We start from the raw sequence: 13,648 nt of genomic DNA on the forward strand, positions 1-13,648 counted from the left end.
AAAAACCGAACAACATAACAACCAAAACGGCAGCATTTCTGAAAGACTGCCTTATTGGTGCAGGCTAGACATAACTTTTTTATGTCTGCTTTTTCTTACACACACACTTTGTACATGAGCTATGGTTACACTGGCACAGCGCTGCAGGCAGAACATGACTGTAAGAGCCATGAGACTTTTCTGGTCCAGAAGGGTTGGTTAAATCTGTGGTATTGTAGGCATAGGAACAGCTGCTTCTTGGGTGCAAATCTGGATATACAAACACTTGTTTCCCTGGGCACATAGAGCTATATCCATGGGAGAAGGATGCAGGGGGTCTCTGTTGCAGGACAAGGACACAGCCACAGGACTGTGCATCCTTCGTTCCCTAAGTTTTACCCATCTCTGTTTCTGGACACCAGAAGGAACTAAAGACCAGTATACGGTATCTGTGTCCACACTCCTCACTTTCAGTCAGCATCTGACCCCACAGATCTTGTCCATTTTCCCCTCAGGCCCACCCATGACTGTTTGCTCAGGCTAAGTCCACTATTTCTTTGCTGTTTTCTGTCTCCTTCTCCTTGGACTTATTTTATGGCTCTTTTTCATACCTGTACCATCCTTCAGAAAAATAAGAGACAGCAGAATACTCCAGCCTATGTGCTTTGGTTGGTGACATAAGAAAATTGAAAACCACCGTTTTCTTCAATGTACTTTAAAGGAATTCATTAGTTTTTTACAATAATCTCAAATGCAATCCAGAATGTGTTGCGGGTTTGTTTTTTTGTTTTATTTATTTGTTTTGGTTTTGGTTTTTGGTTTTTTTTGTTTGGGTTTTTTTTTTTTTGTTTTGATGGGGGATAGAATTTTGCTCTTTGATGTTTAAATCTGGTGTTTCTCTGAACAGACTGGGCAGTACTTCAGCCTAACTGTTCAGTGCCGCTGCACTCATTTTGACTGGCTCTGTCAATACCAGATTGACTCTAACAATCCTTTAATCAAATGTTTTATGGGCAGTTTTATGTTAGAATGGGGTGAACACTGAGACTTGTGGCTCTTAAACAGGCCTGTGGATTCTTAATCATGCTTAAACCACATCTCATATTCAGCTAGTGATGAATTAGTCCTTTTCTTCCATTAACTTATGTTCTCTGAACATCTGGAAGTTCCTTCGACTTTATTGCTAAATCTATTTCCAAGTTAATATTTGGCTTTATGCATTCTTATGTCAGTGACATCCCAGTAAAATGCATTCCTATAAAAGAGTAAAATAGCACCAGCTAGTCCCTAATTTGATGTGTCAGGGACTTGCATGTTTGCCTTTGCATCATGATAGAGGGCTCTGGCTTTTCTCTAACTTTCAACTCATGTTTTTTACCTTCCACTGTTCAGGAGGTAGGATAAGTTTAGGTGGGCTGTGCATCTTCTGAGATGATAGTTTTTTAGGGGCCTTCTGTTTTCAATGTATGCTGGAGGATCAAGTCCACAATGTGTGTCTTTGTCTTCTATTGTTATGGTGATATCCCTTGAAAGTGTTCTTGGACGTTTTGGCTGTTTTAGAAAGCTGGTCAAGAGAAATTCAATGTCAGGTATCTGCAGTCTGTAGGCTGGTCTCCAGTATTTTGGGATGCAAGTTGAGTAGTTGCCACTAGATGACAGTATAATCTACTGATAGGGTACCTAAATCAGCATTTCAATACATTATAATATTGAACTTGGTCTTTGCACTGGTAGTTTGTTACACTTATTTCTCTGGATCCAGACAGAGCCCTCTGGGCTTCAGAGAAAAAATGCAATGATCTGCTTTACTTTTTTCCACTCTAAATCCTTTTACCTGGAAGGGCAAAAATATTGTCCGCAAGTCCCAGGCAAGTGGTAGAGGAAAAAACTTGCAAGAAACAAAGATTCCTAATTACTTTGATGTATGTCATCTCTGAATCTCTCCCTGAGCTCCCATTAATGCTGCCTGCCATTTCGAGTAGTTATTTGGACTGTATGTTGTCCTTCTGGCTTGATGGGGCTTTTCTTAGATATCAGTGTCTGCAGGAGAGGAAAAAGTGGTGAATCAGGTCCCTTTTCACTCAATGCATTACACATAAGCATCACGCCAACGAAACACTGGCAGACTGGTGTAAAAAGTGACTAAAAGTATCCTAATGTTTTTAACCTAACCTGAGATGTATGTTCACTCTTACGTATATATTATAACTTGTTTCTCAAAGAATTAAGAAAAAATGTTTAGTGTGAACTTTGGGCTTCTTGGATAAACAGAAGCAATCACGTTCCTTTTATTCACCTCGCACTTTCCTCTGCCTTGTGATCTGCAAAAATTTTGAATAACTGTAATATAAAAACAGCCAGTAATTACAGAAGACTTTTTGCACCCTTTCGATATTTATGTTCATATTTCTCAATTTCAGCTTTGAAATTGCATTGTTTTATCCAAAACATACTGAGAAGAGACTTAATGCAATGAATAGAAGGGTGCTTGAGTGGCAGAAGCAGCCTTGCTGTTACAGCTCTGGTTGGGACAGACACCTGTAGGTTAGTTTACCTTCTGCTATACAGCTTTTGTAGAAAACATTATTTCAAAGTCCAGAGGGGTTTAGGACTTGCTTAATTACTGCACTTTTGTTTATAGCTCACATTTGTTTCTAGGCTGCTCAGCACTGTGAAAAAATGAAACTGTCACAAGAGTCACCCATCACACAGATTTTCACTGTATCATGAAAAGAAACAAAGACTTTAAGCCACAAAATACTACAAAATAGACCCAAGAGATTTTTTTTTTCCTACTTTATAATCTCATGTTTGTACAGGAGTTGTGGGATGAAGAAAGGTGAATAGCTGAGAAGCATCAAATGAAAATCCTCCGAGGGGGGTGAGAGTTAGCAGTACAATAAACCAGGCTAGGCAGCCTTCAGGAAGAACTTCAGTTTTCTAACATGGTCTTTTGGATGTCTACTTTTGGCTTCGGAAGGCCACCTTTAAAATTTGCCAGATCATATGATATTGACAAAGGCAGCCTCCTGTAAGACAGTTTTCTGATCAGAGTCCTAGCATAGCAATGGCACTGAACACTGACACCAATATCCAATGCTAAATAAGTTCTTGTGAGACCTAAATGTTTTTAACCTGACAGTCATGTGAATTTCTTTTCCTTGTACTATTGTCCCGGCAGAAGTTGCAGCTCTGAAAATATCCATGCTACAAATGTATGTAATTAGTACTATGGGAAATAATCAATATGTGGCCATAAAGCTGAATGGAAATGGAAAAATGAATTCACTGGATGAGACTAAGCTGTGATAAGAACGGACCCGCTGACTCTCTGTTTTTATAGGTTGAGTTTGCTTTCTGTTACGGATCTGTATTTGGCTGAGCAGAGCGATCCTTCAAATAAATCACTTGAAATAAAAGTAATCAGAGCGGGCATGCAGCGGTGTTTCAGAGCCTGTGTCAGAGAAGATGCAACAGTGATTTTTTTAAACCTCTTTTCAACAGGGAAATGCCTTTCTGCTAATTCTGTCTTCAACAAGAAGCTGTTAATGCGGACAGCAACCGTAGCCTGTGTTCTGCTGTTTGTCTGTGTGTTGATTTTAAACCAACTTCAGCAGGAGGGATTTGGAAAATGTCTTGTGGCATGTCTGTATGTGCAGGTCAGGGGGAGGAAGTGCTCTGTGCATTCTTACGTTTAAAATCAAGTTACTGAAATAACTTTGACTGTGTATGAGACTGAGGGGAAGTGAAATGCAAGTATTTGCATTTAAAAAGTTTTCTTTCAGAATGGGAAAAAAGGAAAGGTCCATATTTCTTCTCTTGGGGTGATTCCCAGGCTTGCCTGTTGTCTTCTGCTGAGATGCCACAAGCAGTCTGTATGCCATGTCTGCAAGGGGCTGAAACAGGGCAGAGAGGATTTCCGCAGCATTGTGTGCAGTGAATCTGCCTCACCCTGGGTGCTCAAACAATAATTAGAAGAACATTTTCCTTTGAAAATCTCTAAAATTCTGGCTTAAGACGTATAGTAACTACGGCAAAAGGAAAGCATTTTAAAGCCCAAAGGCCACACACAGCAGTGGTAGGAAGGGGTGGGCCTTGGTCTCTGAAGGTCTACTTGTCACAGTGCTGGGGGTGCTGGGCTTTTCTTCTGTGTGAGCTGCAGTAAAATACTGTTGCTCAGGCAGAAGAAGAAAGATGTTGACTGCACTAGAAGAGGGGTCTGAGCATGGCTTGTGCTTTCTGGAATGCCACAGTACCAAGGATTTTTATAACTCTTAAAAAGGACTAGTATTCAGTAAGAAGCAGTGGGGACTTACGACAAGAACTGAGACAAGAACTAGTAAACGGTTTGACATGTTTCACAGTGTGTCCCCTTGTGCATTCATGGGGAGAGCGGAAGTGCTACTATTATTTATTTCCATGAACAGTGATTTTCTTGATAGCACTCCTGTAGGTATTTCATATACCTGTCCACACAACTCACCCGCTATTCCTGCAGGAAAATGCGACAAGCATGGCAACATTACAAGAAAGATGAGTGAGAGCAGGATGGGAATCAGGCCAGCTAAAAGTTTTCCTGTGTGCATTCAAGTATGTTTGTTTGCATGTGTGCATGCCACCCAGCCTACTGAAGCAATCTGCCCAGCTCTGGTGCATGTGCCTATGGAACATTTTCCTCAGCTTTGTCTTAAACCTACACACAAAAGTCTAAAGGGAAAAAAGCAAATTCTCACCCCAAGTGCTGTTTCTGGGGCTCTTGCTGGTGGAGAGCACAGTCACATGGCCTTGACAAGCCAAGCATGCAGGTGGGTTGGAGATGGTTGAATATCCCCATAGTGCTGGGTGTCTCATCAAGTTTTCTTGGTGAATTCAGAATCAAGCGTATGGATCTAGGAGGTGCACATATGCACCTCATGTTGACAGGAACACAAACCCCATTTGGAGAAAGCACTTGAAGAAAAGGCTTGTTTTAATGATAAGCTGTACTGTCTGTTAGTTCCTGTAACAATGCTATGGGTCAGAATTAGAAGCACCTTTCACACTCTCCACTGCCTCTGCATTGAACTGACAAGGCAGAGGTAATTCTTGAAACAAACAAGCAAAAGTCAGGCAAAGAAGTTCTCACCCTAAATTAAAAAAAACAAGAGACAGAAAAAAACAGGTGAGCAGGTTTCTCAACTCATCAAACTCTCCTCTTGAGAGGGGTTCCCTTGAAATCCTGCTTTTGTGGATCGCATATATTGCCTGAAAAGCCTGACCTTCCTGTGCTTTGTACATGATGCACGTCTTTATATTCAGGTAGCAGGGATGTAGCACAGGTTTTTCTGATCTGGAAACACTTTCTACCTCTGCTTTGCCTTCACTTGCATGCAGATAAGTCCTTACAATGACAGGGAGCTGAGGAGACACCCCACTATTTCCAGGTCTCCATCTTGTTAACCTTGACCTTACTCTTCCAGATAGTTGAATCAAAATATATGTTGCCACCCAAATGAAACCCTGACACTTTCCAAAGACTATTAAAGTATGGACTGAAACGCTGCTACTTTTAAAGGTATGGGTAAGATATCTTTAACTGCTTCTTATTGCAGAGACCAGAGACTCTGTTAGGCATTCCTCATTCTGGAGGTACACCAGAGAGGTGCCAAACTCCCCTTATTTTTACCATGTTGCTCTGAGACTTCTGCCTTAGGGTCCAAGCCCTACTGGATCAACTGAATACATGTGGGCTGTAAATGCTGGAATCAAAAGCCACACACAGGCTCATGGGACAGGCACAAGATCTCCCTGTTTCTGACATCTGATGAGAAAAAGGGTAGAAGTTACAGCATTGCAGAATGAATGAAAAGCCACAGGGTGTTATTACTGGTCAATGTAATAGGAGCAATTGGGGATGGTGGAGACTGCTGTGGGAAGTGAGAATTTCCCTAGTTTCAGATTATAAAAAACACATAAAACAGCATAGCTGTTTCAGTAATGTTGCACTGCATTAATGTCTTCCTATTTATAGCCTCAGTTTAATCGCAACAAAGTCCCCACTTTCTCCCCCAAAAATATTCCCTGGAGAACTATCTAATCTAGCTTTAAATAACTCAAGTAACAGTGCTTCCATCATTTACCTTTGGATATGATTATTTGGCCTAATAGTAATAATTGTGAGAATTCTGTAGGGTTTAGTTAATGATGATGTTTGCAGACTGAATTCTGCCATTCTGTTTATAAGGAGCTGGCCATAAATTAAAGCATTCAATGTTTTCCTGAGGTTTGAATGCACCAATTCAGGTGCCTCACAGCTTATTTCTAATGGGAGGTTAGATGCTTAAATAGCTTTAATAACCTGTCTCTAAATGAATATTCACAGCTAGCTAGCCCTTCTTCTGCTACCCTGCCCTGGTACAATACTGTATGGGATTATGCTACTTGCCCAATGGCCTTCTATCAGATTTTTTTTTTGCGGATGACCAATGGTAGTGGAGATTATACTTACTATTTATGTCCTGGTAAGGCAAAAGTGCATAGGAAGAATAGATATTTTTTCCTTTTTTGTAGCTCTGTTGCTTTATTTGAGGTTGCATGAGCAGGAATTAGACTCATACTCAGTATTATGGTGGTGAAACACTAATGGCTGGGCCTCTGGGTCAGATGTTGAGTTCTTCAAAAGAAGTGCTAAATGGACACCCCCTTCTCTTTGTAGTAATGATGGCTGTTTTAACCAGTGATTCCAAACTTTTTGGAACACGTTCCACTGTCAGTCCTAAAACAGCACAAAGACCACCTGCATTCCTCACAGCTAAATGCCTGTACGCAGACTTTTCATTGAAAATAGCAACTTGCTGATACAATCCCATCAGCTGGTTAAACACCAGCTACCACAGTCTTTCTTCTCAGTCTGCAACTGAGGAACAAAATGTCCGTATTACAGGCAGAATTTCTCTGGTTTAAAATCAAAAAAGATTAGGATGTCTCCTTTACTAAGGCCAAAACTCGCTGTTAATCAAATAGGATTTTCTTATCCCAATGAGTGGGATTTGGGATGCTCAGAAGGATGAGGCTCCATGACTGATTTCAGGAAAGGGCTTACATAGGTAGGAAGGATAGCACAATTTACCTGTCACCTGGACAGGATGGTTCCTTCCCATTGGAGCTGCAGTTCTTTAGGAGTTTCATGGCAGAGTTCATGAAAAAGCAGAGACTTTTGAATTGATCCCAAACTGAGAAACAGAGGAGTTTTGGCCAAGGGCCAGTGTTTTCAGAATTGTTGATCAAAGATAAGTTTTATCACAGTCAGGCTTAAAAAAATACTGACATCTCAGAGAAAAAATGAGCTAAAACAGATGGAATTTGAGCCCTTACAGTTTGAGCTGAGCTGGCTTTTCTTTCTTCTTCCCTTTTTTTTTTTTTCTTTTTGCCCTGTGATCATAAACATAAAAAGATGGAGGTAATACAGGTGTAAAATTTATTATAACTTCCAAACTCTTGAGGGTCTTTAGAGAGCAAAGTGCATACAAAACCTGCATTTGACCTTAACCATTACTTGTTCCTGTGGTGATTGGGAATGATTAAGCTTTTTTTAATGTACTGGAAGCTGGGGTCATGCTCCACTTCTCCTAAAGCTCTTTAAAGGGCAAGCTGCTATAATTACTATAATAAATGTAATAACCTACAGAAAAGTGCAACACACAGTAGACTTGCTACTCACAAAACCACTTGAGTTCTGCTCTGGGCATGCATTCTGGTTGTCACTGGCTTAAATGTTGTAGTGAGTGTGGCAGCTATTAGGAAAGCAGAGAGAATATGTGGGAAAATGTAGACATTGCTGTTAACTACATCAGGCTTTTGGCCTAGTCAATTTTTGGCAAATCTTTCTCCATTAATTTTGAGGCCATAGAGTCACACGTTAAAGCCATGGACAGATTGAGGTCAGGAAGGACCTTTGAGGGACGTGTGGTCCAGCCCCATGCCCCAAGCAGGCCTAACTTCCAAATGAGATCAGGCCGCTCAGGACCTTTCCAGCCGTGTTTTGAACGCCTCCAAGGATGGAGAGATTGCACAGCCTCTCTGTGCAGCCTGTTCCCATTCATAACCACTCTCACTATGGAATATTTTCCCCTTAAGTGCAATCAGAATTTTTGTAATCCTACTTACCACTTTCTCCCTTAAAACCCCTCCTCATTTTTTGAAAATGCAGTCCACTTCAGATTTCTCAAGCTACCATTCTTTTATAAAAGGGGTGTCATCCAGTGAGGAGAGAAGCAGCGTGCCAAGTGACATATATAACCACTCACACGACCTGGGGTTTGAATTCTAAATGGCAAAAGCCCTGTAGAACAGTCATTATGAATATTGGTGGAAAATCCGTAAACCCAAATATATTCATAAAAGCAATCAGTCAAACAATTACAAAGAGCATACACACTTAGAAAAAAAAAAAATTATCTTGCTCCATGTGTGGGGAATTTGTGAAGGAGAAAAGAAAAACCCCCAGCAGAGGAGTCCATTGTTTGCAGCCTGTTCTGATTAGGAGCCAGCACACTGGAGCCAGTGGGAGCCACATACAGGTTCTAGAAGGGATAGATGTGACTCTGAAACACAAGACTTTACATTGAAAACTTTTGGATTTTTTGCTTTTTATTTGGTGATTTTATTTTGATTCATATTTAACTCTTTGAAGAACCAACTCTTTAGTCAGCTGTTTCTGCAGTAGTTATGCTAGCCTGTGTTCCTTTTTGCTGTGACACTTTCAGAAATACGTTGCTTGCACTAGCACAAGGAAAAGAGTGAGGTTCTGGCCAATCAGTGGCAAATGAAGAGACAGCATCTTGCAAGAGGAATTGTGCAAGGACAAAGTGATCTTATAGATGGATGACTGCAGAATAAAAGCTACATAGATGACATACTGTAAGTAATGCTGGAAAAAAGTCAATGGATTTACTGTCAAAACCAAGAGAGACAAGAGTGTGAAATTTTATCCCTTTCTGTTTCAACTGGTAGGAAACAAAAATCGTTTTCCAGTGCAGGTGTTGTGAATCATGATAAGCAAAATGAATTTGAAAAGTATTTTAAAATACATGGGCCTGACTAGCATCATAGTTTAAATCACATCTTTATTTTCACTGTAACTTAACTCAAATTCTGATGTGCTTTTTTTTGAAATTCATTATGTCAACATAAGTAGGTGCAGCTTATCATCACTTGGACGGTTGTTATTTTTCAGCTGTTTAATTCATTGACTCACATCCGGCAATAATTCATGCAAAATGGGCTCTGAACTCCTTTGCAATATGCAGATTTGTGTGCAAATGAGCGTTACCTATGGTGTTCACACTGAAGCGTTTTTCTTTGATGTACATTTCTGACATTCTGAGATTGTAAAGAAGAAAATAACTTTAAAAATTTTAAGAAACCTTAATTGAAGTTAACATAAAAGAAGATACATGGTGTTAATTGGTCTGTTTCAGGCATAATTTGTGCCTTTGAGACCATGTCCCTTACCCCCCGCCAAAGTGTCAAGACTCACATCTTTAATTCAACAATCTTTGTATTAATTACCTCTGGATAAGGTAAGCTTTGATTGGGAGTCCTTTATTGTAAAATTACAGTACATTGCCTGCTTTAAGATAAATAAATCAGGGTTGAACTTGAAAAAAAAACCTCCATCCAACTGTGAACGGGAAAGTGCATTTGAGTATCAAATGCTAGATGAAAGAACAGTTTTTATCAGACTTCCTTAATAGGGGGAAAGTGTTTTCTTTTGGTTCCTTTTTTTCCATTGCTTTTGCACATTGAAAAATAATACCTTCATCAAGAGAAGTTGGCACGTTCTAGAGTTGCCAACATTTCCATCCCAAGAGGCCACTTTCTGCCTCATGGGAACTCAGCATTCTTCTCTGAGAGTAATTCCCCAGTATCTGGTCCATTTGTCACAGAGCAATCAGTGAGCTAGGAATGCCCTTCTCCCTCACCCCCATCCCCAGTTCTTAATTACCTCTAGTTGACTGTCCAGTAAGACCAAATTTGATTTTGTTTTCAGGGATGGAAGGACTGACGAGGGTTTTGTTCCACCTCTGTGTCACCTGGATGTGTTTGGGGAGGTAAGTGTTTGTTACAAGTTCTGAGAGTACAAAACCAGGCTGCAGGCAATGCAGGCAGAATAAAGGCAGCTTGCATCCCCCATTCATCCCAGAGGAAGATTAACCATTCCTGGCCTTGTTGTAATGGAGCTGCAGAGCTTTATTTAGAGGTTGGGACTTGGGTGCTCTGCAGATGGTACGCTTTTTGTATGGACCGCAGTACGCTGCCTACACATATGCTTCAAATGCAACTAAGTGGTTTGGACAGCATATCGGCAAATGTTGACAGAGCTTTGCAGCCCACAGACTAATTTCTGACCTCAGAGATGCTGGTGTGATGACTCTTGAGTCAGTAAGACGTACCATGTGCCTTATGTATCTTCAAGGGCTAACACACATTGCTCCATGAGTGCTCATCTGGGGCAAGCAAAGACTGCTAGATAAAAAACCTACTCGAAGTGTGACCCATGAAGCTGGTAATGTTAATAGAGCTGGTGTTGAGGAGACACTTACATGAGAGTTTCAGAACTGACACCTGAGTGCTTTCAGCTCTACTGTCTCTCAGCAGAGAGACACACCTGATCGCTCTTCAAAGGATTTTCAGCCTGTACAAAAGACCTGAAGATACAGGTCCAGTTCTTTGTTCTCAGCATAGTTCTGAGTGGTCTTTCACCTCTTCCCTGCTTGGATACCTTGCTCAGCACAGAGCTGCCACATTTGCCCAGTTAGCACAGAAGGTGGGACAGGGATGGGAGGGATGCTGGAGGCTTCACTTTCGCCACCTGAGCTGCCTCAGTAAGCTGCGTTTTACCATATGTTTTTGTGGTGGGGGACACGTATAGTAACTATGGCTTCAGCCCTTTATTTGCATTGAAATCAACTGAAATGAAAGATAACCAGCAGGGAAAAGGCCAGAAGTTCTTTTGTTTTATTAGAAATCCTAGAAACGCTGACACAGCAAGACACAGAGCACCTATTCAGCCCTCCCCGACTCTGGATGGGGAATGGTACCAACAATATCTTGATAGTGCTGAGGGAGCTTGACCCAAGAACTGGTTGTATACTACGCTTTCTCATTGTGCTAGGCCACTGTGATTTCCATCCTGCTACGTTTTCCCATCCCCTAGAGGCAGACTTGTCAAGAAGCCTTTTGTCTGGCACAGTGTTTTCAAATCCAAACTCTGATAATTATCTGTGGTTCTGCTGCTGACTTGAAAGGCGATTGCTACACATTGAATCCACATTCCCTTCAGTACAAAAATTAAGAGTAAGGAGAAGAGGCATTTCTGTGCCTGCTTCTCTCTCCACACTTTGACACCAAATGCACATGTGAGGCTGACCGTCAAAGATAAATGAGTTCAATAGAAAAGAGCAGGCACATACTTGGATCTCAGTGTAATGCAGTACAAATCAGCAGAAAGTGCAACACAAAGGCTTTGCATGGCAGACTCTGCTAATCAGAAGAGGTGAGTCTTTTAGCATATTTAAACGGGGACAGGGCATGCACTAATCAAACAACAGAACCCAGAGGTACTGAAAGAGCAAGGGAAAGACTGTTTCTTAAAACTTTTCAACACAGATGGAGGATTTTTGAAATATCATTAAATGTGATGATCTAGGTTTATAGGAAGATAATGAGGTAAGTAACAAATATGTGAAAACTAAACTGTTAAACATTGTAATTATGCTGGATACAGATTAGTTGCTGAAAAAGTTTCTCGTTGCTGCACTGTAGCTGTCAGAAAAGTGTACTAAAATAATGGGTTTTCTTTTAATTTGATTTATTTAGCCAAAGGTACTATGTGGTAACTTTCTAACACCTTTTATGGGATGAATAAAAATTGCACCATGAGCCGCTAGGATTATTTTATATAAATTGGTGCAAAGTACACATAAGTGATAAAAACTCACTTTTCACATGCAAGATTTAAAAAGCTTTCACACCATCTAAGTAGATTGTTCGAAAAGTACTACCTTTATATATTCCTCTCACAGTCTTTTGCCTTGTTCCTACTGTTTTTCAAATCAAGCCCAGGTTGCTGTCGCATTCATTGATATTTCTTCTCCACAGTATTTATTTTAATAATTTTTTTTTTAATCGGTCAGGAAAGAGAATTAGTTTTACATCAGCATTTTAAAGGGGTATTTTCTTAAATCCTCCCAGGAAAAAAACCAAAACCTTTTAGTGAGAAATATACAAAATGTACATGCTTCCTAGGCCAACAGATCATTGCCATATGAGTATAACAAAGGTTACTTAGCAGTCACGGGTTTTCTTTGGGAATATTGTCTTCACAGAAACAGATCTCTAAGGAGCTTATTTTAAGCTGATATTCATTAGAAAGCTACTAAGCCGCTAGAGACATTGTGGATACGAAATAAGATATCTGGTTTATATTTTCTTTTGCAGGTAGTAAGAGATAATGTCTGTAATCATGGTCAGAATCTTTGATTTATTGCTGTGATAGGTTATATTGTGTCACATGATATTCTGATCTTTTTATCTATATTTCTTTAAAGGAGTAGTTTTAATGGATTTTAAGCACATGAGAGCATCAGACTGATAGCTTCAAGACTGGCATCTTCCTCCATTTATGAAAAGGATGCCTCCTTCTGGATATGCCCTGGCTTTGCTGTGGTTGCTAGTCAAGGGCTTGCATTATCTGCTTTAAAGACAGAATTTGTATTTTCATTGTCTTCAGTAGAAACTGGATGAATACCTCACCAAATTAAGAGGGGGTTAAGTATGATCTTTTGAAGGTAGGAGGGGGTATGTGTTTAATGTGTTATTGGATCTTTTGATGAAATATGTATTTTCCTCAAGGTACAAACAGTTGAAGAAAAGACCAAGTATTGGACAGAAGAAAGAGATGACTGCATGTATTAAATAGTAAGACTTCATGCTAAATACTGGATAAAGATGATAATTTAATTGGATTGAATACTTGAGTTCAGAAAAGAAACAGAGAAAGATCATGAAGATCTTTGTTAAGAGTAAAAAGAAGTTATAGAAAAATTTGGAAATGGTTGTTTTAATAAAAAATAAAGAATCTAGGATGAAGAGTGCTTGCATATACACATTAATCTCATCTGTGATAAAAATTGTACAATCAAATCTGAAAGGAGACTTGGGAAATATATCTTTTCAGCTGTATAAAAGAAAGCTTTTGGCTTATCACTTTTGACAGTATCGATACAGCGAAAAAAGAGCAGAATGGTATCAGCAGGGCAAGGCAGTACAGTCAGGGATTGACTAAAGGGTAAATTCTGCTCTATCTCCATTAAGTTTCTGGTGGCAGGATTTCGCTGTCTGTAACCTGAATCCACAGTACTTTCAGACTTGAAGAAAGGCTAGTGGCAAAACAAAGGGAGGCGTTACATGGAAGTTTGGTGCCAAAGCTCTGGAGATTTCTGTTGTATGCACAGACTGACAACACTTCTGGATCAGGGCAGGAACATTATGAAGAAGAAAAAAAAAAAAGGGAGCACAAACTAAACAGCTGCACTACCAAAGAAGGAATGTATTATTCTTCAGTGGCTTTGGGTTTCTGGCAACTACAGATTTCTGCCACGGCTTTTTCCTTTTCTTTAATTTTCTT

Source organism: Falco biarmicus, chromosome 2 (genome assembly GCF_023638135.1).
Source record: "Falco biarmicus isolate bFalBia1 chromosome 2, bFalBia1.pri, whole genome shotgun sequence".
Lineage (NCBI taxonomy): Eukaryota > Metazoa > Chordata > Aves > Falconiformes > Falconidae > Falco > Falco biarmicus.